The sequence below is a fragment of the Zootoca vivipara genome, chromosome 12 (genome assembly GCF_963506605.1).
Source record: "Zootoca vivipara chromosome 12, rZooViv1.1, whole genome shotgun sequence".
In the NCBI taxonomy this organism is placed as follows: domain Eukaryota; kingdom Metazoa; phylum Chordata; class Lepidosauria; order Squamata; family Lacertidae; genus Zootoca; species Zootoca vivipara.
Window position 1 is genome coordinate 58,210,457 of NC_083287.1, and position 26,021 is coordinate 58,236,477.

Consider the following 26,021-nt stretch of genomic DNA (forward strand, 5'->3'; position numbering starts at 1 on the left):
TTAGAACTCTAAATGCATAATAAGACAAAGGCAAACCAATGATCTCGCCTCCCACAAACATTTTTAAAAGGCCATAATATATTAACCAGCCAAAGGCTCAGTTATAGAGAAACGTTTTTGCCTGGCACCGGCTACCGCCAGACCTTGCTATGCCACTGCCAGGTGGTGCAGGGAGGGTGCATGGGGGGGGGGGTCCCTGTTCAGATCATGCCTGGTGGGGAAAGACCCCCAGGTCATGGAGCAGAGAGTCCCCCCTTGTCCACTCTGCAGGAGGTCTGCAGCTCTGTTCTTCTTTTGGATCCAGATGCTGCCTTCCTTTTGGGGAGGGGGCTTTGGGTCAAGGAAAACTGGGCATGCAAATAAACCCCTTCAGATCTGGGGATAAGTCACATTTGTTAGGAGAAGCTGCAGCCAGATGGGAACATTTGCAATGAGGAGGGATTATCATTCATTGGGTGGCTTGTACTAGAGGACATGGAATGCATAAAATCCTTTCTGGCTGACTGTGAGAAAATCCTTCCCATCCTGATAGGTACTTGTAAAACCTTCTGGAAAAAATCTGGCAGAGAGTCTGTGGGATTTGATAAACAATAAATGGAAATTGGTGCAATCTCAAAAGAGGCTAATTCTATCAAGCTGCCCTAAGCATTTGGGAATCTTGTCACGAGGAGCGCAAAGCTCACCTCTGGAGATTATAAAGGTCTGCATGCCTGGTGTTGTTAAGAACACTACAGATTTAGGACATGTGGTCGATCTATACCAGGGGTCCCCAGACTTACCGGCGTTTGGGCCGGTTCCCACCGCGCCGATCGCGCGGCGGGCCGGAGGACAGGGGAGCGCACGCCTGTGCGGGCCGACGGGCGGGGGAGTGCGCGCCCGTGCGCATGCGCACAGGTGCTTACTGGCGCGGCGGCGCGCTTCCAGGGTGGAAAAAGCGCCGAAAATCCGTTGTGCGCATGCATATGGGCCTCCCCTGACCCGGAAGTGCACCAGAAATTATCTCTTCCGGGTCGGGAGAGGTCCATACGCATGTGCACAAAGGATTTTCGGCGATTTTTTCCCGAGCCGGAAGAGTGCTGCCGCGCTGCGCGCCGTAAGGGCGGGCAGCGGGGGTCGGCGCGGGCCGGATTGGCAGGCCAATTGGGCCGCATCCGGCCCCCGGGTCGTAGTCTGGGGACCCCTGGGTTAAACCTTCTGAGAAGCTGCTGGCTTCCTCTGCTTCTGTTTGGGGACCTCTGATCTATACTTTGATGGTTTCCATGACAGGGTGGGGGCCACATTTTGAGACTGGAGACTCGCGAAGATAGTGTATAAACACAGACAATATCTAAGGAGGAGTGGTGTATTCATCTCATGATATTTCAGAAACATGGCATCACCAGCTCCTCTGCTTCCACATACAGATTTGGTCCCCATGGAACCCCAGACAGAGGCAAATGGGGCCACAACATCTGCCTGGCTTGCCATGAGAGAGCTCAAAGAGCGTCAGTCAACAGAGCTCTCCATATAAAGCACCTAGCATGTAATAACTACTAGTCTGTTTTCTGCCCATGCTCTGGGGCTGCAGTTTTCAGGCCTGGGGACAGAATGGTGACTGGTTTGGGCACCAAGTTCTGTCCATAATCCCACTGAGTTCAATGGGATCTGCGCTCAGGTCACTACTGTGCAGACCATGCCAGCCTTACAAAGTAGGGTGAGGAGCAAACGGGTGAAATTGGAACCACTGGAGATGTTTAGAAATAGGGTTTCTCTTGGGAAGGGGCTGCCCCATTTGTGCTTCTCCAGGGGCAGGAGAATATCTAGGGCCGGAGAATCCCTGCAGGGCCTCTGAGGCTCCCTTTGCTTCTTCCTCTCTCCCAGGACCCTGCAGCTTGTTTTGGCTCCTCGACTCCTCAGGAAGGATGAAAGAGACGGATCCCGCAAAGCTAGCAAGGATGGAAGGGGGAAGATGGACAGTTGACCTGGTCAGGTTGTCTCCTGCATCCCTCCTCTCAACCTCTGAGCTTTCCCTCCCAGGGACCTCCGAGAGATCAGGTGAGTTCCAGGGGAGTGGAGATGGGGACCTGGATGGATGGAGCCAGAGAGGTATTGGGGCTTGCTCAGATTTGGGGTGGGGGGAGGCAGGCAGGTGGATGGAGATGGAGAAGGGGAGCACCTTTTTGGGCTCCTCCACCTGCCTGCCTACCTGCCTGTGCCTTTGTCATCTGCAGGCAGTTTGAGCTAGGAATACATCACAGCTCCCCGGCCATCGCAATGTATTGGCAGAGGTTGTCAGCAGTATGCTGATGACACTCAGCTCCATTTCTCCTTGACATCTGCAGGTGAGGCAGTGGAAGTGCTGGACCAGTCTTCTGCCTTGGTAATGGACTGGATGAGAGCCAACAAACGGAAGCTCAATCCAGATACGACTGAGGCTCTGTTAGTGGGTTGTTCCCTAGACCAGATGGCTGCTCTTGATGGGGTTACGTTTCCTCTGAAGGAGCAGGTTCGTAGCTTGGGGGTCCCCCTGGATCCTTTGCTGTCACTCAAGGCTCAGGTGGCCTAAGTGGCCAGGAGTGCCTTCCATCACCTTCGCCTGGTGGCCCAGCTATGCCCCTATCTGGACAAGGATAGCCGAACTACTGTTGTCTATGCTCTGGAAACCTCAAGGTTAGATTACTGCAATGTGTTATATGTAAGGCTGCCTCTGAAGACGGTTTGGAAACTTCAGCTGGTGCGGAATTCAGCGGCCAGGTTGCTCACTGGAGCAAGACAGGTTGAGCATATTACACCGATCCTGGTCCAACTGCACTGGCTACCAATTAGTTCCGGGCCCAATATTCTCTTTTAACCAGGCCTTTCATTAAAACATCCAACACCAACAGCCCTTTAAAATGTGGCTTTTGTGTGTGTGGGGGGTGTGTGTGTTATATTGGGTTATTGTGTTTTGTTTGCTTTTATATGCTGCGATCTTGTTTGTGAACTGCCCTGAGACCTCCAGGTATAGGGCGGTGTATAAATTGAAATAATAATAATAATAATAATAATAATAATAATAATAATAATAATATAAAAACAATACCACCATCTGAATGCACTACCCATGTCTGACTACTTACCAATCCATTCCACAGTAACCTTTAAAGGAGGCATCCCCAAACTGCAGCCCTCCAGATGTTTTGGCCTACAACTCCCATGATCCCTAGCTAACAGGACCAGTGGTCAGGGAAGATGGGAATTGTAGTCCAAAACTGTGACGAGTATAGGACTCCTTTGAGCGATTTACGACTCAATTAGGAGCCACTAAATGCCGCCCGGCATGCTTTCTCTAGCGCCTCTGCTCCGTAGACCCGGGCTTGGCAGTAAAACAGCAGAGTTCTCCTTTTTCCTTTCTCACACACAGCGGTAGCTTGTATAGCCTTTGGATAAAAAGCCTCTTAAGAACACACAGAGTCCGAGGTGTTCTAATAACTACTGAAGTTTATTTTACAGAGAAAACAACAAACAACCTGGTGAGCTCGCAGACATTTTGCGACCGTCTCCCAGGCAGAATCGAAACCAACTGTTACACAAAGAAATGCTTCCAGTATATTCTGTAACATGATATCTTCCTCAGTGGTCAGGTGGACAGTACACAGTTAACCCCTTGGTTACTTGTTACTCCTCACACCCCCTCTCACCTGAACACTGGGGATAGCGGGTATCCAAACTTACCCCAAAAACAACCCTTCACAGAATTCCCCATGCCGTTGGAAACTCAAGGGTTTTGTGAACCCATCTGCTAGGTTCTCCTGGCTTGGACAATAACTTAACTTTACCAAGCCTACCTGTATGCTCTGACATACGTTTCGGAAGCGGATGTCTAAGTGTTTGGTTCTGGCCTTGAACTGTCCAGACTCCGCCAGTCTCAAAGATGGTTGATTGTCGCCCCAAACAGTGATGGGCTGGCTACAATCACCCCAGATTTCCTGGACCAAACATCTGTAGTACTCCAACTCAGTGCATGTCGCAGACAACGCGCAGAATTCAGCTTCCGTGGATGACATAGCTATTAGGCTTTGCCTGCGCGACCACCAACCAATCAGGGCATTTCCAAACTTGACTACCAAACCAGTCACTGACTTCCTGTCCTCCTGATTGGCCCAATCAGCATCTGCAAAACAAGTGAGTTGTGGCTCACCTTGCGCTGACATCTTCAAACAGTACTCTTTGGTTTCCTGCAAATACCTAAGCACTCTCTTAATACTGTTCCAAGCATGTACGCTAGGTTTCGATGCTTCTCTACTGAGCAAATTGACTGCAAAAGCAATATCTGGTCTGCTCCATTGTGACAAATACAACAGACTTCCTAGCGCTGACTGGAACACTTCAGGACTCTCAAACACTACTTTGTCCTTCACTTGTGACTCTTTCACAAAGTTTGTCTCCATGGGTGTTCTGACTCCTTTACAGTCAGACATTCTGAACTTCTCAAGCAAATGTTCAATCTTCCCTTTCTGACTGAGCAAAAAAACTTCCATCCTCAGTCCTGTCTATCTGCACACCTAGATAAACTTTCACTGCACCTAGGTTCTTGAGTTTGAACCTCTTGCCTAGCTCTTTTGCAAACTTCTGCACTTGCATCTGGCTTTTTGCTAAGCAGATCAGGTCATCTACATAGACCAGCAACAGTTCCTGCTGTTCTCCTTCACCTCTGAGATACAGACAACTGTCAGCTAGACTCTTCTTGAAACCTAGGCTCTCCAAAACAGAATGAAGACATGAATTCCAGTTTCTAGCGGATTGCTTCAGACCGTAGATCGACTTATGCAGCTTCCACACCTGACCTGGCACTTCACTCTCAAACCCTGGAGGAGGCAACATGTACAGCTCCTCCTGGAGGTCAGAGTTCAAATAAGCAGTGTCCACATCAAAGTGGTTGACCACTAGGCCTCTCTGCGCTGCAGTCGCTAAAAGCATCCTGAAAGATTCCGATCTCGAAGTCGGACTAAAGACATCTGTGTAGTGTATTCCTTTCTTCTGAGTAAAACCTCTAGCTACTAATCTAGCCTTGTACTGAGGCTCTCCAGTCACTGTGGGTTTCAACCTGTAGACCCACCGACAACTGACTGCTTTCTTACCTTCTGGCAACTGTGTTAGACTATACACACAAAGAGATTGCATGGAGTTCAACTCTTTCTCCATTGCAACTTTCCACTTACTAGCTTCCTCTACTGACAACTGTTGCACCTCTTCAAAGCTTTCAGGCTCACACACTGCTAGGTTCGCCCATACACTGACAGCTGAAAACCTTTCAGGTGGTATACCTTTCGTGGTGCGTTTTGAACGTCTTGGTCCCACATCCTCCCCCTCTAAATCCGAACTGCTTGTCTCTGACTGTGGCTCTCTTGGACTAGCAACACTGTCAAGAGACTTACTACGCTTTGCAGCCCCCTCTGGGCTTGCTTTGGGTGATGTGGGTGACCTACCACATTTGCTGTACTTCCCAGGCTTGACCTGAGGAGAAGTCGGTGCGCTTCTGACTACTTGCTTCACTTCCTTAGGAGCTACACCACTTGGACCAGCTGCCTGACCTGGATCTGGTCCTGCAGCACCTGGAACTCCAGCATCAGCCACCTCAGTTTCCTCTTCCTGGTCAATACCTGAAGACCAGTCAAGAAGAACTTCAGGGTTAGCATGAATGCGTCTCCAGCCCTCCTGTTCACAGAACGTAGCACTCCTGCTAATGTGAATGCGGGTTTGGTCCCCCTCTGCTGGCACAAACCTCCAAGCCTTTGAGTTTGGTTCGTAACCACAGAAGATCATTTTCCTGGATCTTGATCCTCCCTTTCTGCGCTTCTGCTTTGGAATTAGAACCCACGCCTCACACCCAAAAGTTCTGAACTAGTGCACCTTCGGAACTTTGCCATACAACATGTAGTAGGGTGTGTTTTCCACAACTGAATTAAAAGCGCGGTTCGAACAGAAATTCACAAATTTATAACATTCTGCCCAAAACTTCTGGTGTAGGCCTGCATCAAACAACGTTGCCTCTACCAGTTCAGACAGTGTTCTAAATTTTCTTTCAGCTAAACCATTCTCTTGTGGACTAAAAGGGGCGGTCTTCCTGTGTCTGATTCCCTTGCTGCGGAAGAACCCTTGTAGTTCTGCACTCAAAAACTCTCCCCCCCTGTCACTCTGGAAACACTGGACAGTGAAGGAGAACTGTAGTTCTACTTCGGCTACCCACTCTTGTATCACTCTGGCAGCCTCCCCCTTCTCTTTCAATGTTATGACCCAAGAGAAATGACTGAAATCATCCAGAAGACACAAAACGTATTTTGAACCACCTAAACTTGACGTAGACATAGGCCCAGAAATATCCAAGTGCACTAACTGAAATGGTTGTGTGCTCTTCCTCTCAGACCTAGGATAAGAGCATCTCTTCGTCTTCGCTTTCGCACATGCGCGGCACTGCAGGTGTTTATCGCATGGCTTGAACCTGCAACCTTTGACAAAGTCAGGGGCTTTTTTCACATAAGGAAAAGACATGTGACAATATTTCCTGTGCCAAGCATGAATACAATCCTTATGGATAGCGCCCTCTGTGCCCTTAGGGGTATTAGCGCTTTTAGCCTGAGCATCACCAGTGTTACTTCCACCTGCTTGCCCCCTCCCATCTAGGACAAACAGACCATCAGACCCAACAGTAACACTTACCAGCTCAGCCCCATCTCTGGCAATTTTGCAAACATCATTGGCAAAACTTATTTCAAAGCCCTCACGTAATAAGCAAGACACACTTAAGAGACAATTCTTCATGCCTGGTACAACATAAACATCAAGGTTAGTGTCTAAGCATTGCATATAAAAAACACCCTTGCTTTTAATTGTTCCACAAGAACCATCAGCAAGCTGCAGGCTTTTTTCATCTTCAAGTGGCCTGCAGTTCAGGATCTGTCCTGAAGGCAGCATAAGATGATGGCTGCTACCACTGTCGACAATAAAAGTGAAACTGTCCTGTCTTTTGTTTCTAACCGTTGCTAAGGCAGCAGAAAGATGTTGGCTGACAGGCTTATCTGTAGTCTTCCCACGCCCTCTGCCTTGGCGTTGCTGGCTGGTCCCACGACCACGTCCGCTGGGTTGCCTGGCACCTGGCTGAGTGACCTTGACTGCTTCCGGAGCTGGGCAGAATCTCACTACGTGCCCCGGTTGCTGGCACCGAAAGCAAAGCCTTGTTGTGTACGCTCTCACAGTGGATTCCTCAGTGCTTTTTCCTGCACCCCCACTGGCTTCTCTGCGCCCACAGCCCCCCTTCTCTGCCAATTCTCTCTGGCGTCGCTGTTCCTCATCCGCCAAACGACCAGAAACGTAAGCTAGCGTAAGCTCATCATCAGGCATGGCCTCAAACGTTAGGCACAAATGCTCATAGACGTTTCCCAGACTAGACAGCAAGATATAAACTTTTTCCTTCTCCTTGAACACAAGCTCATGCCGCTGCAGCCTATGGAATGCATCAATCACATTGGCAATGTGCTCCTTTATGGGTTGTCCTGGCCTCAGTCACAACTCAAAAAGATGCCTCATAGTATGCAGCTTAGCTCAAGCTGTTTTTCTCTGATGGACCCTTTCCAAACTGTCCCAGGCTTCCTTAGCATTTGCAGCATTCTGCACATAGGGCAGTTGCGTAGTATCACAGCTCATGGCAATGGCACACAGAGCTTTATTGTCTTTCCTGGTTTCTGCCGCAAATCTCTGCGCTTCAGCTGCTGAGTTATCAGCGGCAGGGGTTGGGGGATTTGACACACAAGTCCATAAATCCTTTCCCAGCAACCACATTCTGGCCCTTTCTCTCCACTCTGCATAGTTGTCGCCATTCAGCCTCTGGAACGGCACGACAAACGTCTCCTGGAGCTGCTCTGCCATCTTGTCTACCCCCGGGCTCCGTGTCCAGCAATGTACTGTACTCACTCAGAATAGCTGACGTTGCTCCTCCGGGTAGACTGCGGATCCCAGCCTCCAGTCCAGCGACATTCTGCCAGCGAGTGCATCTGTTAATTGCCGACTGCAAAAAACAGGTTTCTCGAGCTGGCTTTTTACTCCGGCTTTCTCCAAGGCTTTTACAGCTGCAATCACCTTTTATTGCTTTGGTGATTGATTAGGTTCAGGACCTTTTATCTCTCATGACCTGTTACCCATAACCTGTGACGAGTATAGGACTCCTTTGAGCGATTTACGACTCAATTAGGAGCCACTAAATGCCGCCTGGCACACTTTCTCTAGCGTCTCTGCTCCGTAGACCCGGGCTTGGCAGTAAAACAGCAGAGTTCTCCTTTTTCCTTTCTCACGCACAGCGGTAGCTTGTATAGCCTTTGGATAAAAAGCCTCTTAAGAACACACAGAGTCCGAGGTGTTCTAATAACTACTGAAGTTTATTTTACAGAGAAAACAACAAACGACCTGGTGAGCTCGCAGACATTTTGCGACCGTCTCCCAGGCAGAATCGAAACCAACTGTTACACAAAGAAATGCTTCCAGTATATTCTGTAACATGATATCTTCCTCAGTGGTCAGGTGGACAGTACACAGTTAACCCCTTGGTTACTTGTTACTCCTCACAAAAACATCTGGAGGGCCGAAGTCTGGGGATGCCTGCTTTAAAGTAACCTGATCCTAATTTCAGGATTGAATGCAGATGGGGCCTCCGTGTGTTGCCATTTTCTTTTCTTTTTGGAATAACTTTTTATTGCTTTTAAAACAAGGATCATAGGACTTATAATGATCAATCAATCAAACCTTTATTGGCATCACTTACAAACATTCAAAACAAATAAATAAGCCAGTACGATATCGTCGCCATATCATCAGTACAGTCACTTGCCAAAGGGGAGAGGAGGCCAGCAATCTGCTTCCCTCTGTGGGGCTCCAACAAGGCCAGGGTCCTGTAATGTACTTCGGTGGCAAAAGATCAAACAGAGGAACTTAGCTTCTGTCTTGGTGAGCTCCCGGTCTCTCCCCTGTAATAGGAAGCGTATAATCTCTATCTCCAGTTTCCATGTTGGGATCATAGCTGCCAAGTTATCCCTTTTTTTCAGGGATTTTCCATTATGCTGAATAGGCTTCCTCGCGAGAAAAGGGAAAACTTGGCAGCTATGGTTGGGATACATAATTGATCTAGGTATTTTTGGCAGAGATCATCATACATTTTGCATTTGAGGACCATGTGAGCATCACATGGGCAGATCCTATCTCCTTCTGCCATCCCCGCAAACCTACACCAGAGGAGGTTAGAGGGATTAGCGTTAAGCCTAGCCAGTGAAAAAGCTCTTCTTTCTTTCAGGTTAAACAGAAAATGTAGATAAATGGGATTAGATTCCTACACCCGAGAGAGTTGAAAATGAAGAGGGGAACATGTTTTTTCTGCAGCTAGAATTAGTTCCTGACGCTCTGTGTCCCATAACCTAGTCCAGTCTTTCCCAACCAGTGGGCCTCCAGATGTCTTGGGACTACAACTCCCATCATGCCTAGCTCACAAGACCAGTGGTCAGGGATGATGGGAGTTGTAGTCCCAAAACATCTGGAGGCACACTGGTTGAGAAACACTGACCTAGTCTTTAACATGGCTTTGGCAATTGGGAAAGCCACGGCACCTAGGAGATCCTCTGGAAGCCCAAGTTGTCATATCCTTGTACAAAACAGTTGTAACCCTGGGGAAGGCAAGGAGTCTGACAGAACTTCGCTAAATAAAGTGGCTTTATCTGCTGAGAAGCAAATGTTTAGCCAACATAAAAGAAAACTAATCCAGGCAACTGCCTCAAGCTTATGTTGGCCTCCCTCTAGACACAAGGCAGCGTAAGGTACACAGCATGGGACAGCGAAAGTCTGAAATAGAAAGGCTGCCTGCACTTCCTCCACTGACTGGGTGAATCCAGATGGGAATTCCATAGAGCAGTTGAGCTCTGACTTTAGCATTAAAGGCCTTGAGGGCAGAAGGGATGTGTTGGTTACCTCTGGTTACAAAGAAGCGCGTTATGGCCTGCATAGACAGCTTGCTGGCCTTTACCGCCGCTGCACAGGGCGAAGACCACCGGAGCCTGTGATGGAGAGTGATCGCCAGATAGTTGAATTTGGGTACGTGTTGGATGTGTTTCCCACCAAAAACCCAACTACCCTGTTTCTCCGAAAATAAGACTTAGCCATAAAATAAGCCGTAGCAGGATTTTTATGCATTCAAGGAATATAAGCCATACCCCGAAAATAAGACATAGTGATAGGCGCAGCAGCAATGCCGGCCGCGGCAGGAGAAGGAGGGAAAAATAAGACATCCCCTGAAAATAAGCCATAGTGTTGTTGTTTTTAGGAAAAAGAAAATATAAGACAGTGTCTTATTTTTGGAGAAACACGGTATAGGTCTTGCGAGAGTTCCCGAAAACCATTATTTTGCTTTTATCGAAGTTCATTTTCATTTTCATACTGGACAAATAGTCGATACAGGCATTTAGCAAACACTTTAAGCCAGGGGTCAGCAAACTTTTTCAGCAGGGGGCTGGTCCACTGTCCCTCAGACCTTGTGGGGGGCCGGACTATATTTGGGGGGGGGAATGAACGAATTCCTATGCCCCACAAATAACCCAGAGATGCCTTTTAAATAAAAGGACACATTCTACTCATGTAAAAACATGCTGATTCCCGGACCGTCCGCGGGCCGGATTTAAAAGGCAATTGGGCCACATCTGGACCCCGGGCCTTAGTTTGGGGACCCCTGCTTTAAGCCAATTCTTGTCCATGAGAGCAGAATCATGTAATTGATTTATTTATTTTACTAAAAATGATACAAATACCCAGTCTTCTCATGTCATTTGTATATCTCAAAAATAGCAGAATAAATTTGCAGGAATAACATGTCGTTCCTCATTAGTGGTCAGTGTGTGAGTTCTGGGTTCATGAATTGGTTTAAATTGAAACAAAAAACGGTAAACAGGAGAGAACAGAGAACCTTCAACATTGCATAGCCGAATGCCTAGTCAGGAGTTCTTAGGGCTGTTGTGTGAGTAATAGTCATTTCCCCTCTTTTGTCAACAATGAAACAATAGAGAAAATGGGAGGGGGTTTTAAAGTGAAGAAGGTGATTTACGTATATATTTAAATTGAGACCAAATTTAGATTGAGGCAACAGCTGATGGGGAGAGTGAAGTTGAAGATGTTGCTGTTTGTTTCATAGATGAGGCGTGGACGTTGCTGGATCTTGACCAAAGAGCTCTGCATAAGATCCGTTTTGAAATTCGATATATACCTCTATGTGATGAACCTCCACCATTTGGTGTGGGAATGTTGAGGGTGGCAGGAGAATATTGTTGAAGTCTATTTTAAAGACCACAGTACATGTGCAGAGTTCTTGTAGTAACCACTGCAGAGCATGTGCAGACTTCCTGAAAGCTTGGCTGCAAACTCCGATGAAACAAAATGAAGTAGTGTAGTCACTGCCACTAACAGCTGACTTAACTAAACAAAGTTTATTATGTACAGCATATATACACTGGAAACAGAAGTGTCAGACCCATATATATATATACAGAGGGTGGTGGGGGTGGGTGGGAATGGGTGTGCATGCACACGAAAGCTCATACCAAAATAAAAACTTAGTTGGTCTTTAAGGTGCTACTGAAGGAATTTTTTTTATTTTTTGCTTCGACTCAGACCAACATGGCTACCTACCTATAACTAGCATATATACAGTTAAAGGAAACAAAACAAAACAAACACTTTCCCTCTCTCTAAGCTTTCTCATGACAACAGTTCTATTCAGCTTCAACTCCATACACCACCACACCATCTTTACAAGTAACACTGCCTTGTATAGGCATATACATTAATCACCGGTGAGTTGCTAGCCCCATATCTGCAGGCAGATCTCTCAACCTTCCTTATTGGTTCTGGGCGTTCAGCCAACTCTTAATTGCTAGAGTGAAATGAGCTGAATCTGGTTTCATGTAGACGAAAAACCCCAACAAATATTTTTTTTTATTAATATCCTCCCTAACTTGCGCTAGCAAGTTTCTGCACTTAGCAGAGTTCATTCCGCTTCTGACGCAGCAGAGAAAGCTGGTTGCAAACTTGTGTGAGTTTCTTAAGACAACTAGCAATTTGGTCTGGCTTGTCCAGATTGAGATATGTTCTAATATTCCTGGTAAGACCCCTTTGAATCCCTCCTAAAAGAATAAAGACACCACAGTCTTATTCATAAGTAACAAAACCATAGTTTTACTTCTGATCAGGCCGAGCACAGTGTGATCCCTGAAGGCAGGCTTGAGGCTTAAAGTTACAAACATGTAGAAACAGGTTTACCCCATATGGGAGATGACCTGGGGAACTGCTGTGGCAGCCAGCAGTCCAGTCCAGGTGATGCAGGAAGCAGGCAGGACAAAAAGGGGAGGAAAGAGAAAGGGGCCAGTGTGACTTGGCCTTTTACCAGGTCTGGAAAGGTCACGCCCACCCACTAGTCCCATGCAAGGAAGGATGCTCCAGGCCAGGAGGAAAAGGAAGTTTCAACTGGCTGGACCAAAGATTCCCTTGCATGTCCACTCTAGCAAAACAAGGAATGTTGTACTTGACTGCTCCCAGTGGATTACATCCCACATATGGATGGAGACCAACAGTGTCTGGGATTCTCACACCCCCACAATGATCCCTGAATGGAGGGATATCAATAGTCTTCTCTGTGAATGTTCTTTGTCTATTCATGCCTTTTTACACAATGGCCAGGCTGGTCTGAACCGCTACGGCCTTCTTAAATGTCGGCTTCAGAGTTTTTAGGGAAGTTGATGTAACTTCTGGCAGGTTTGTTGTTTTTGCTTTTGCTTTTGCTTTTCCTTCTGCGTGCATTTGGTTGACCAAAGAGATGACTGACTTTGGAGATGGAGTGGATTCCATGATAGAGCCAAACAAAATCTATCCCAGATAAAAGCCAAGCAATAAGTCAGTTAATTGTTGTTTTTTGGTCATTTAGTCGTGTGCGGCTCTTCATGACCCCATGGACCAGAGCACGCCAGGCACTCCTGTCTTCCACTGCCTCCCGCAGTTTGGTCAGACTCATGTTGGTAGCTTCAAGAACACTGTCCCACCATCTCATCCTCTGTCGTCCCCTTCTCCTTGTGCCCTCCATCTTTCCCAACATCAGGGTCTTTTCCAGGGAGTCTTCTCTTCTCATGAGGTGGCCAATGTATTGGAGCCTCAGCTTCAGGATCTGTCCTTCCAGTGAGCACTCAGGGCTGATTTCCTTCAGAATGAATAGGTTTCCTTTAGAATGTCAGTTAATACCAGCCAACAAAGGCAGGGAAAACTATAGGAAGGCCTCACATCTAACTTTCTTCAGTTCTTCCTCTATCACAAGAATTCATTAACATTGTTCAAGAATCGAATTTAAAAAAACACATTGTTCAAGAATCTGAAGCTCCATTTCTTCCTGTGGCTCTAATTAGCTTCTCTCTTCATTGCAGATGGTGATGAATTGGAAGGGAAGAACAAGGGAGACCAAAACAGAATCCACATAGTGGAGAAGCCATATGAATATTCAGAGTGCGGAGAGAACATCCGCCAGAGCTCCCAGTCCACCTCCCGTCAAAGAAAGAGCTTCGTAGAGAGGGATAGCCTCACTTCACAGGAAAGAACAAAGAGTGGGGAGAAATTGTATCAGTGCTTGGAATGTGGAAAGAGCTTTAGTTACATGCAGAGTCTCAATTTGCATCAAAAAGTTCATACAGGGGAGAAACCTTATAAGTGCTTGGAGTGTGGAAAGAGCTTCAGGCAAAGTGGCCATCTCACTTCCCATCGCACAATTCATACAGGGGAGAAACCTTATCAGTGCTTGGAGTGTGGAAAGAGCTTCAGAAGAAGTAGCCATCTCACTTCCCATCGCACAATTCATACAGGGGAGAAACCTTATCAGTGCTTGGAATGTGGAAAGAGCTTCAGTAGAAGTAGCCATCTCACTTCCCATCGCACAATTCATACAGGGGAGACACCTTATCAGTGCTTGGAATGTGGAAAGAGCTTCAGTCGGGAGGGTAGTCTCACTTCCCATCACAGAATTCATACAGGGGAGAAACCATATCAGTGCTTGGAATGTGGAAAGAGCTTCAGCCAACGTACCCATCTCAATACCCATAAAAGAATTCATACAGGGGAGAAACCATATCAATGCCTGGAATGTGGAAAGAGCTTCCGGGAGAGGGCTGTGCTCACTATTCACCAAAGAATTCATACAGGGGAGAAACCATATCAGTGCCTGGAATGTGGAAAGAGCTTCAGTCAGAGTGCCTCTCTCACTTCCCATCACAAAATTCATACAGGGGAGAAACCATATCAGTGCTTGGAATGTGGGAAGAGCTTCAGTTTCGGGCAGAGTCTCACTTCCCATCAAAGAATTCATACAGGGGAGAAACCCTATCAGTGCTTCGAATGTGGAAAGAGCTTCAGCGACGGGTCCTATCTCAGTTCTCATCAAAGAACTCATACAGGGGAGAAACCATATCAATGCCTGGAATGTGGAAAGAGCTTCAATCGGAAGGATAGTCTCATGTCCCATCAAAGAACTCATACAGGGGAAAAACCATATCAGTGCTTGGAATGTGGGAAGAGCTTCAGTCACAGGCATACTCTCGCTTCCCATCAAAGAATTCATACACAGGGAAAACCAAAAAAGAAAAAAATATTAAACAAATCTTACAAAACACAATTGTATGAAAAAGAGAAGGGGGGGAAATAAGTAAAAATACCCTTTATCACATTTGTATCCTATATATCAGGGGTGGCCACCTTCCAAGAGACTCTGATCTACTCACAGAGTTAAAAACTGGGGGTGATCTACCCCCTTTTGGGGGGTTCAGGTCAAAGCTGTTGAGTTTTTTTAAGGAAGGGAAGCCCTGTTTTTTTGCTGTTTAGGTCAAACTTGTTGAGCTTCTTTTAGGAGGGAGGGAGGCCCATTTTTGTTTAGGGCTTTTTTTAGGGAGGAGGAACATTTTGGGTGAGCTTTTTTTAGGGGTGCCAGTGATCTAGCGGTGATCTACCACAGACATCTAGTGATCTACTGGTATATCACAATTTACCTGTTGGACGTGCCTCCTGTATATTATATCATTTATCAACCCATAGAAAGGCAGGCTCCCCCAGCTCTCCCCTGGGTACCCCCCCCTCTTCTCCCCATCTCCGACCCTGAGAGATCCTTCCTTCCCTGCGTTCCTTGCAGGTCCCTCCCACCTCCAACTGTCCTCTTCCTTTGCTATATAATTTTTAAACCTTTATTATACCGAAATCTTAAAAATACATACAATATAAACCATTACATTCAAACATTACAGATTATTAATATACAAAAAGTATAAATGAAAGGGAAAAAGAGAAAAAAAGAAGTAGAAGAAAGAATAGGAAATCATAGAATCATAGAATCATATTCCACATATATTCCAATCATAGAATTGGAAGAGACCACAAGGGCCATCCAGTCCAACCCCCTGCCGAGCAGGAAACACCATCAAAGCATTCTTGATATATGGCTGTCAAGCCTCTGCTTAAAGACCTCCAAAGAAGGAGACTCCACCACACTCCTTGGTAGCAAATTCCACTGCCGAACAGCTCTTACTGTCAGGAAGTTCTTCCTAATGTTTAGGTGGAATCTTCTTTCTTGTAGTTTGAATCCATTGCTCCGTGTCTGCTTCTCTGGAGCAGCAAAAAACAACCTTTCTCTCTCCTCTATATGACATCCTTTTATATATTTGAACATAACCCTGGAGTACTGTGTCCAGTTCTGGGCACCACAGTTCAAGAAGGATACTGACAAGCTGGAACGTGTCCGGAAGAGGGCAACCAAAATGGTCAAAGGCCTGGAAACGATGCCTTATGAGGAACGGCTTAGGGAGCTGGGTTTGTTTAGCCTGGAGAAGAGAAGGTTAAGGGGTGATATGATAGCCATGTACAAATATATAAAAGAACCATAATAATAAAAAATTATATTTATATCCCGCCCTCCCCAGCCAAGACCAGGCTCAGGGAGGCTAACACCATATATAAGACAATGAATTGAATACAAGCTTTGCATGTCCTGCTGGCTTTAATGCTGTGACTTCCTCAAAGTTAAAGTACTGTATTAACTTGACTTCTGCCTGAAAGAACCCGTCTCCTGATGTTGCAAGCCAAAAAAAATGGCTTATCTTCTGAGTTAGCCAATAAAACTCAGAGACAAGAGGAGTTAGGAGTCAATTATGTTTATTGCAAAACAATAAGGTTACAGTCAAATCTTTTCGCAAAACTGCAACCCCGCCCAACGTTGGGCAGAGGAATTTATAACATTTCAGACAAAGGTTTTTGATTTAACCAATCACATGAATCATCACATCATTGTATATTTAATATTCACCATTACCTCATTTCATATTTAATACGCATGCACAATTAGCATCACTAACTAAACTTTGATTCTCACCGTGATCTGTTACATATTGTTAGTTTACATGCATGGGAACCTGTGTTACGTGTGGATGTAACAATTTATGTTCTAGTTTATGAATTGCTTCTTTGTGATTGACGTATTAGCTGACCTTCTATCCCAGTAGGGATGGCTTCTTGCTGAATCATCACTTTCTTTAAAGCAACAGGTTACTATAACTCTTCTAATATAGCATATTCCAAGATTTATAAGGATTTACACTATCACCTTAATTGTGGCCCTTTGGGCCCCTGATACACTGACACCAACTTTTTCTTGGCAAATAGAACTTTTCTTGTTTGTTCAGCTTGTGCTAGAAGACTCAAAAGTGTCATGATCTGTGGGGTTGCTGTGTATGCTGATTGTCTAGTCTGTTTTTGAACTAAACCCGCAGTACTCAGCCATGAGTAAACTTTTCCTGTGGAATAATCGTTCTTATCCAGGGGTCCCCAGACTTACCGGACTTTGGGCCGGTGCCCGCCGGGCCGATTGCGCGGCGGGCCGGAAGGCGGGGGAGTGCGCGCCTGTGCGCATGCACACACACACTTACTGGCGTGGTGGCGCGCTTCCAGGTCTGGAAAAAATCACCGAAAATCATTTGTGCGCATGCGTATGGGCCTCCCCCGACCCGGAAGTGCACCGGAAATGACCTCTTCTGGGTCGGGAGAGGCCCATACGCATGCGCACAAACGATTTTCGGCGATTTTTTTCGATCTGGAAGTTCGCTAGTTCGCTGCCGCGCTGCGCAAGAGCGGGCAGCGGGGGTCGCCGCGGGCCGGATTGGGAGGCCAATTGGGCCACATCTGGCCCGCAGTCTGGGGACCCCTGTTCTTATCCCTACGTAGCCTAGGAACCTTGTCTTCACCTGTGGATATTCCCATGCCCCGCCCGATCATTCGGACGCTTCGCTGCCACCTACCTAAACGTTGGTGAACACCTCATTCTGTGGAACTCAAGCATTTACATCTATTTTGCAAATACTTTTGAATTGATTCATTTCCATATGGATACCCTATCTGAACTATGACATATGAACTACGACTTATGACTGTGGACATTGCATTTATGTTGGACTAAGTCCTTTTCTGATACTTTGCAACACGTGGTTGTGCTATTTATGTTACTTTACATTGTCTTTATAAATTCTTGAATGACTTGTTAAAAGCAGTCAGTTACGCCTGTGATGAGTTTTCTAGCAAGATCAACCATATTTTGATACTCAAGCCATAGTTTACTTGTTTCCGACTTTGCTTTCAGTTTGCTCTTCTTTGCATCCAATGCACACAAAAAATAGTTTTCCATGTTCAACAGCTTGTGGTCAGTGCCAGACCATTGGTTGTGAAAATGTGTTGTTGATTGAACATTGTTCTGATATAGAAGATGATATGGATGACTGATGTCTGCTCTCGTTATTTGTGAATACATATTAAAAGTTCTGGTTCAAGCGCCTTATTGTGATCTTGTTTCAATGTAACATTGCTTTCACTTTGTTGTTTCTTAGCAAACATTTAAATACAGAAATTATTTAGCCTAATAATTAGATCAATGACAACTTTGTATTATTTTCCCTGATGTTTGGTAACAATGAAAAAACATAGGATATACACAATCAAGTTTAGAAAACTAATCGAAATACAATAAAATAGATACAGCAGGTTGGCCATTTTGAAATCACGATTTCTCAGTGTTCCTGTTAGCTAATTTTGTCTAAATTTTTATATGTTATTCTACACCCAATTCTCATCAAAATGCCAGTTGTAGCGCTTTTGTTGCAATTTTCCCCAGGTCAGTGTGTATATTAACCGGACTACAAGGACTCTCCGCGGAGAAAAGGCGAGAGCCAGGGGGCCTGAGCTGCATTCCTGGAGAGGAGAGGATGGGAAGCCGCTTTAAGATCTTGTCCTGAAGGGGATGAGGCAATGCAAGGAGGAGAAGGAGAGGGCTCTGGGTGGCAGGTCTGCAAACGTCTCTCTCTCAGATCCCAGAGTGAGCTTTCAAGGATGGTCTCCATCCTGGAGTTTCTCTGCAACTGCTGCTACTAGAAAACAAGCCCATAGTCTCTGGGAACGGCTGGGGCTTCCAGAAGAAACAACACAGCGTTCCTGCCTTTTTTGGGAAAGGGGCGGGGGAAATGCCATCTCGTGGCCCTGACGCCTCACTGGGCTCCTCCTGGGCCTGCCTGACCATGGGGGTGGGAAATCCAGCTGCCCCCAAACAATGTGGGGGGGAGGAAGAGGAAGAGAAGGAAGAAGAAATGAAGAGAAATGAAAGAGAAGCTGGGAGGGGGAGCAGCCAAGAGGGAAACTCAGGAGGAAAACTCCCTCAGGAAAGTGGGGCCAAGGAGAGGACGAGGCCAAGGGGAATCTGAAAGGGGATTGGCCAGCCGTGCAATGGAGAAGCTTCTGATTGGTCCAGCCCCGCTCAGGGTGGGAAATGGGGGGGGGATCTCCTGGCTGGGAAGGCCCCCCCCATTCTTCCCCCTCCCACTTGCTGAGCTGGAGGGTTTGTCCCCAGGGGGTGTCTTGATGGAGCCATTTCTGAGGCCAAGACACCTCCTGCCACTAGGCAGACTTTGGCCTCTTCTCACAGAGTCACAGAGTTGGAAGAGACCACAAGGGCCACCCAGTCCAACCCCCTGCCAAGCAGGAAACACCATCAAAGCATTCCTGACATATGCCTGTCAAGCCTCTGCTTAAAGACCTCCAAAGAAGGAGACTCCACCACACTCCTTGGCAGCAAATTCCACTGCTGAACAGCTCTTACTGTCAGGAAGTTCTTCTTAATGTTTAGGTGGAATCTTCTTTCTTGTAATTTGGATCCATTGCTCCGTGTCCGCTTATCTGGAGTAGCAGAAAACAACCTTTCTCCCTCCTCCATATGACATCCTTTTATATATTTGAACATGGCTATCATATCACCCCTTAACCTTCTCTTCTCCAGGCTAAACATACCCAGCTCCCTAAGCCGTTCCTCATAAGGCATCGTTTCCAGGCCTTTGACCATTTTGGTTGCCCTCCTCTGGACACGTTCCAGCTTGTCAGTATCCTTCTTGAACTGAGGTGCCCAGAACTGGACACAGTACTCCAGCCTTTCCTTGGGATCCAGCAGCCTCTATTTTGGGGAAGGGAGAAAGCCAAGTAACTCCCCCATGGCCACCCTCGTCACCCTTGCTGTTAGTCTGCTTAGATGTGGGCTCCTTGGGGCAGAGTCCTTGGCACAGAGGGAGAAACGGGGGTGGGCAGCCCCTTGAGCGCAGGCGTAGAAGCAGGAAATCTGCAGGGAGGGAAGGGCGGGCTCATTACCCTCGGCTTTGCAAGGGTTAAAAGGAGCAGAGCTGGATTCCTAGAGAGGACAGGAAGTGAAGGTCCTCCCTGGCCAAATTCCCTCCCTCTCTTCCGGCTGCTTTCTTCTCTCTCCTCGGTGAGTCTCCTCTCTCTCCCCCCTAAGGGTGCAATGGGGAGAAAGAAGGGGGTCCCAGGGCTGCAAGAGAGGCTTCATGGGGGTCCCTGTTCAGATCATGCCTGGTGGGGGGAGACCCCCAAGTGAGGCAGCAGAGGGTCCTGCCCCCAATTCCCCTCTGCCAAGGGTCCTCTCTCTCCCACCTGAGGGTGCAATGGGGAGGAAGAAGGGGGTCCCAGGGGTGGAGGGAGGGTGTATGAATGGGGGTCCCTGTTCAGATCATGCCTGGTGGGGGGAGACCCCCAAGTGAGGAAGCAGAGGGTCCTGCCCCCAATTCCTCTCTGCCAAGCCTCCTCTCTCTTCCCCCTGGGGGTGCAATGGGGGAGAAAGAAGGGGGTCCCAGGGGTGGAGGGAGGGTGTATGTATGGGGGTCCCTGTTCAGATCAGCAGCGAAGGGGAGAAATTGGAGGCGCCGCCTGAGGAGTTTGGGCGAAAGGGGCGGAGAGGAGGAGGCTGGAAAGGGGGGAGAAAAGGAAGCGTAATTCGGGATAACACAGAGGGATCAAGGAGGCCAAAACAAGCTGGGGAAGGAAGGGGGGCGCCCGGTGGTGGAGGGAAGCGCTCCCCGCCTCGCTCCGTCCTACCCTGGAGCTCATAAAGCGCCTTTTGCTGCTTCCTTCCTGTGCTTTAGGTAGGGCTGCCACCTTAGGTTGGGCAAAATATACAGGTGTGTGCCGGGGGGGGGGGGTAATTGGGGGGATAAAAATTCATTTGCCTGGTGCAGAAATCACTTCAAATCAATCCATTACAATGATCCAATGGAAGCTCACAGTCACTGCAAACATTCCAGCAACAATATTGACAAGAAATCATCCCCACCTGATGGATTTCTGCCTCCCAGAAGGATGTAGAAACCCAGCCAAAAGGGGGGATGGTGGAAGAGAGAGCAAAAAATTCTGCTTCTCTTCCTCACAGATTCGCATAACCCCAGGGCACCGAGGTCCCTTTGGTTCCCCCATGAAATCATAGAATCATAGAGTTGGAAGAGACCACGAGGGCCATCCAGTCCAACCCCCTGCCAAGCAGGAAACACCATCAAAGCATTCTTGACATATGGCTGTCAAGCCTCTGCTTAAAGACCTCCAAAGAAGGAGACTCCACCACACTCCTTGGTAGCAAATTCCACTGCTGAACAGCTCTTACTGTCAGGAAGTTCTTCCTAATGTTTAGGTGGAATCTTCTTTCTTGAAGTTTTAATCCATTGCTCCGTGTCCGCAGCAGAAAACAATCCTCCTTCCTCCATATGACATCCTTTCATATATAAGAAATCATCCCCACCTGATGGATTTCTGCCTCCCAGAAGGATGTAGAAACCCAGCCAAAAAGGGGGGGGCAGTGGAAGAGAGAGCAACAAATTCTGCTTCTCATCCTCTCAGATTCGCATAACCCCAGGGCACCGAGGTCCCTTTGGTTCCCCCATGAAATATTTGAGCCCCCCCCATGTTAATGGGCATTGCCATTCAAATGGTGTGTGCACGCTGCATCTTGTGATCAGTTTTGCAGGGCGGGGCTTATTCGGGTCCATGGGCCTCCAATGGGGGGAATCAAATCCTTAATTAATTGAGATTCTGCCCCTTCACATAAATCCTGGCTATGCCCAATGGCTGCTGTCATGAGATTTGGGGAGCCACCTCCCTTGTTCCTCCTTTGTCCAGTCCCTTATCCAAGGCGTCGCTGGACCCCGTAAGGCAGAAACGAAGTGCGCTCTCCCGCTTTTATACTTTAAACACAAATCTTACGGTTTAGCTGCCACCACTGAATTCCCCTTAGGGAAATTCAGACAGAAGGTTGGCCTGTTAGGGTGGGAACAGTCTAGGACTGGATTCAGCAGAGCAGCCAAAGGAACAAAACTCAGACAATTGTCCTTTAACTATTTATTCAGAAGTAAGATTAAAGAAGAATGGTTATACAGTTCTCAAGAAAGGTTACAATAAAATAACAAAGGTATAAACTCACTAACTTATACATACATATAGAAAGCTAAGAGAAAAACGAGTCCAAGCCTTCTCCAGCACGGCATCCACTCCAAGATAGAGCACAGACAATGGCATTCAACAAGGTACTACTCAAGCTCAAGTGATTAAGCATTTCAAAACCTACAGGTCTTAAGGATTTAGCACACATGTGTATCTTAGCCTTAAGCCAATCAATTCAAACTCCGAGTTTGTGGATTACCCTATAGGGGTTTTAGAAAGGCACTTTTATTTCAACTGGTCAGGAGTTAAGCAACTCCCTCTCTTAGTTCTCACACAGGTTGGAGTCAGCAAGCCAATTAAGTGATAGCCTGTTATGGCCCCAGCACTTCCCAAAATAAGCATCCTTTCACACAGAGCAGAGAAATTCCTCTTAAAGGGCAAAAGGACACTTTTTCATGAATACAGGTTTTTAGATATTTCCCAGCAGCCCTCTGTGGTACTCCCAGGATGCACCACAATAAACCAACGTTTATGTTATGTTATATACATGATGTTGCTTTTTCCATGACACCTGCTCCCCCCTAATATTTTACTCAAGATGGTACCCCCATTGACTGTAGCTGTTCACTGCTGCTATTATTATTATTATTATTATTATTATTATTATTATTATTATTATCATATTTGTATCCTGCCCTTCATCCAAAGTTTACAGGGCAATTCACAACACAAAAGTGCAAAATTAGAACTCTAAATGCATAATAAGACAAAGGCAAACCAATGATCTCGCCTCCCACAAACATTTTTAAAAGGCCATAATATATTAACCAGCCAAAGGCTCAGTTATAGAGAAACGTTTTTGCCTGGCACCGGCTACCACCAGACCTTGCTATGCCACTGCCAGGTGGTGCAGGGAGGGTGCATGGGGGGGTCCCTGTTTAGATCATGCCTGGTGGGGAAAGACCCCCAGGTCATGGAGCAGAGGGTCCCCCCTTGTCCACTCTGCAGGAGGTCTGCAGCTTTATTCTTCTTTTGGATCCAGATGCTGCCTTCCTTTTGGGGAGGGGGCTTTGGGTCAAGGAAAACTGGGCATGCAAATAAACCCCTTCAGATCTGGGGATAAGTCACATTTGTTAGGAGAAGCTGCAGCCAGATGGGAACATTTGCAATGAGGAGGGATTATCATTCATTGGGTGGCTTGTACTAGAGGACATGGAATGCATAAAATCCTTTCTGGCTGACTGTGAGAAAATCCTTCCCATCCTGATAGGTACTTGTAAAACCTTCTGGAAAAAATCTGGCAGAGAGTCTGTGGGATTTGATAAACAATAAATGGAAATTGGTGCAATCTCAAAAGAGGCTAATTCTATCAAGCTGCCCTAAGCATTTGGGAATCTTGTCACAAGAGGAGCGCAAAGCTCACCTCTGGAGATTATAAAGGTCTGCATGCCTGGTGTTGTTAAGAACACTACAGATTTAGGACATGTGGTTGATCTATACCAGGGGTCCCCAGACTTACCGGCGTTTGGGCCGGTTCCCACTGCGCCGATCGCGCGGCGGGCCGGAGGACAGGGGAGCGCACGCCTGTGCGGGCCGGTGGGCGGGGGAGTGTGCGCCCGTGCGCATGCGCACAGGTGCTTACTGGCGCGGCGGCGCGCTTCCAGGGTGGAAAAAGCGCCGAAAATCCGTTGTGCGCATGCATATGGGCCTCCCCTGACCCGGAAGTGCACCAGAAATTATCTCTTCCGGGTCGGGAGAGGTCCATACGCATGTGCACAAAGGATTTTCGGCGCTTTTTTCCCGAGCCGGAAGAGCGCTGCCGCGCTGCGCGCCGTAAGAGCGGGCGGCGGGGGCAGGCGGCGGGGGTCGGCGCGGGCCGGATTGGCAGGCCAATTGGGCCACATCCGGCCCCCGGGTCGTAGTCTGGGGACCCCTGGGTTAAACCTTCTGAGAAGCTGCTGGCTTCCTCTGCTTCTGTTTGGGGACCTCTGATCTATACTTTGATGGTTTCCATGACAGGGTGGGGGCCACATTTTGAGACTGGAGACTCGCGAAGATAGTGTATAAACACAGACAATATCTAAGGAGGAGTGGTGTATTCATCTCATGATATTTCAGAAACATGGCATCACCAGCTCCTCTGCTTCCACATACAGATTTGGTCCCCATGGAACCCCAGACAGAGGCAAATAGGGCCACAACATCTGCCTGGCTTGCCATGAGAGAGCTCAAAGAGTGTCAACAGGGCTCTCCATATAAAGCACCTAGCATGTAATAACTACTAGTCTGTTTTCTGCCCATGCTCTGGGGCTGCAGTTTTCAGGCCTGGGGACAGAATGGTGACTGGTTTGGGCACCAAGTTCTGTCCATAAGCCCCACTGAGTTCAATGGGATCTGCGCTCAGGTCACTACTGTGCAGACCATGCCAGCCTTATAAAGTAGGGTGAGGAGCAAACGGGTGAAATTGGAACCACTGGAGATGTTTAGAAATAGGGTTTCTCTTGGGAAGGGGCTGCCCCATTTGTGCTTCTCCAGGGGCAGGAGAACATCTAGGGCAGGATAATCCCTGCAGGACCTCTGAGGCTCCCTTTGCTTCTTCCTCTCTCCCAGGACCCTGCAGCTTGTTTTGGCTCCTTGACTCCTCAGGAAGGATGAAAGAGACGGATCCTGCCAAGCTAGCAAGGATGGAAGGGGGAAGATGGACGGTTGACCTGGTCAGGTTGTCTCCTGCATCCCTCCCCACAACCTCTGAGCTTTCCCTCCCAGGGACCTCCGAGAGTTCTGGTGAGTTCCAGGGGAGTGGAGATGGGGAAATGGATGGATGGAGCCGGAGAGGTATTGGGGCTTGCTCAGATTTGGGGTGGGGGGAGGCAGGCAGATGGAGATGGAGAAGGAGAGCACCTTTATGGGCTCCTCCACCTGCCTGCCTGCCTGCCTGTGCCTTTGTCATCTGCAGGCAATTTGAGCTAGGAATACATCACAGCTCCCCGGCCACCGCAATGTATTGGCAGCTCAAAATGTCTAAAACCAGTGCTGTGATCTGAATGCCCTAACAATGTCGGGCAACTTACCGATCAATCGCGCAGCACTAGAAGCCACGGCTCTTTAAAGTAACCTGATCCTGCTTTGCAGATTGAACGCAGATAAGGTCTCCATGTGCTGCCCATTTTTTTCCTTCTTGTATAACTTTTATTTGTTTTTAAAAACAATATATAATAGGTAAAATATGATCTTATGTGAATTTGAAATTATATAAAATCTTGGAAGAGGTTTTTTAGGCTTAGGAGTAGAGGTAGAGGATATTGGGGTATAAAATTAGGTAGTTTTGTTAAGGTTAATATGAGAGGAAGGTAGAGTAATACTTAGGTTTAATAAATGTAACTAAGGTTATAATTTATGGTTAAGTCAGAATATGAAAGGAGGTTAAAGTTATGAAATATGAAAACGCTAAAATGAAAATCAGTTGGGGGGAGGTTCGGGGAAGTCCACATAACAATGTTTAGAAAAAGTTATGATATGATAAGAATTTATTTGTTTTGTGTTTTAATTTGTTGTTTGTGGTTTTATGTTCAATTTTTCTTTTATTATTATAAAATGAATAATTTAAATAAATAAATAAAATAAAAATAAAATGCATCTCTGGGTTATTTTTGGGGCATAGGAATTTGTTTACCCCCCCCCCGCCCGAAATATAGTCTGGCTCCCCACAAGGTCTGAGGGTCAGTGGACCAGCCCTGTGCTGAAACAGTTTGCTGACCCCTGATCTATAATATATGGCTCATCATTATTGGGTTCAGGATTTGGTTTAAACTGAAACAAAAAAGGGGGAAACAGGAGAGAACAGTCTACAACATTCAACATTCAACATTGTATAGCCGAATGCCTAGTCAGGAGCTCTTGTGGCCATTGTGCTTAGATTAAGTGCAGGGGCGTAGGAAGATAGGGGCATTGGGGACGGGCCGCCCCAAGCAGCGCGATCCCAGGGGCACCATCCTGGCTGCCCACCCCGTCCCCAAAACGCGTGCCCCGCCCCCGGAATGCATGCCACACTCCTCCGGGAGGCATGCTTCGCCCCTCCAGAAGGCGCAACCCGCTCCAAGAACGGGCGCCAGCCCCGCCCCCGGTGCCAGAGCATGAAGCTCCACCACTGATTAAGTGTCATTTTTCCTCTTGTGTTACGAATGAAACAATACAGAGTTGGTCTCCTC

The 26,021-nt window shown here is 47.3% G+C and overlaps 1 pseudogene; it reads left to right on the forward strand.

The window, feature by feature from the left end:
* The window catches only part of LOC132591163 (zinc finger protein 721-like), a 48,156-nt pseudogene that overhangs the window by 18,782 nt on the left and 3,353 nt on the right, over positions 1-26,021 (forward strand).